The sequence below is a fragment of the Belonocnema kinseyi genome, chromosome 3 (genome assembly GCF_010883055.1).
Source record: "Belonocnema kinseyi isolate 2016_QV_RU_SX_M_011 chromosome 3, B_treatae_v1, whole genome shotgun sequence".
Taxonomy (NCBI): Eukaryota; Metazoa; Arthropoda; class Insecta; order Hymenoptera; family Cynipidae; genus Belonocnema; species Belonocnema kinseyi.
The window spans coordinates 25,577,314-25,578,729 of record NC_046659.1 but is presented as its reverse complement, the minus strand read 5'-3'; positions in this window follow the sequence as shown (position 1 = coordinate 25,578,729).

The following is a 1,416-nucleotide window of genomic DNA, read 5'->3' as shown; positions in this document are numbered from 1 at the left end:
GTTTTAAATACCAGACAAGTAAAAATTTTACGCCAGAAAATATGATGACGACACTTTTAGAATCGACTGAGGGGTGGACAATAACACAAGACACTATACAGAATATAATTCGGACGAAAGAGAAAGAGCATAAAGAATTGAGAGAACTTAGAGAAGACTAAATAAAAAAGACAACACTCGCATTGAAGTAATGCTGACGCGGTTTCCGATGCGAAGTGGGTAGGAAAGGAGTTATGGTTTTAGTGGGTAGGTGCCTTTTGGTAAGTCCCACACTCACCTTCGTTCCTTGTGGGCTAAGCGCCCATGTGTGCATCTCACGTGTATGTATATTATGTATATACACGTGATGTGCATATATTGGGCTCGTGGTCCCCAAGGTTCGAATGTGGTTAGTGCATGAGCATTTTACCGTTTTTACTCCTCTAACAAAAAAAAATCTATATCCATCTATCCATCTATATCCATCTATCCATCTATATCCATTTATCCATCTAGCCATCTATATCCATCTATATCCAACTATCCATCTATCCATCTATATCCATCTATCCATCTATCCATTTATATCCATCTATATCCATCTATCCATCTATCCATCTATATTCATCTATATTCATCTATCCATCTATCCATCTATATCCATCTATCCATCTATCTATCTATCTCCCTACCTAAGGGTGTTCCCGCGTTGTCGTCGCGGTAGGGCTTGATCTCTCCTCTAATGACTTCAGCGGCTATGCTGGCGGTAGTGTAGCTACTGGTAGGGTCTGCCAAGCCAGACAGGCAAAGAAGGAAGAGGAGAGGGACTAAGAGGAACATCTAGGGGAAGGAACCCCGAAATAAAACCAAACATGGTGGGTGTTGATAAAACAAATATACCCCAAGTGAGGAAAGATCTCACCGTCGATTCCGACCGGGTGCAAGCCCCGGTGGTCAACGCCGGCCCCGCGGATTTTGGGGGGGCCAATCACACAACTTGTCGGTGGAGGAGATGGAGGTTCTGGCGGGAATGGACTCTTCTATGAGGACACCACCCAGAACTAGGTCCCTTTCGGTGCAAGAGGAGACGCACCAGGCAAAACGGAAGAGGCGAGGTAGCACTCCTGAAGTGGAAAGATCCACGACGAAGGTAAATGCAGAAGCCTGCCAGGAGTTTATTGAGAGAGTGACTCACCAAGTCATAAAAATGGAGAAACTTCTGAGGGTAGCCTACAAGCCTAAAAAGGAGATCTGCGAAATCAGCAGTTTTCTGGCATACGAAGTGGAGATAGCACGTCTAATTGAGCTTAAAAGCTGGTTGAAGAAAATCGGCGGTGGCTCCAAAGAGGCGGTAATGGAGGAGGTCTTGGAAGAGAATGTGCGACTGCGTCTTCAGGTTTGCAACCTGAAGGCGAAATGCCAAAGTCTCTTGGAAGA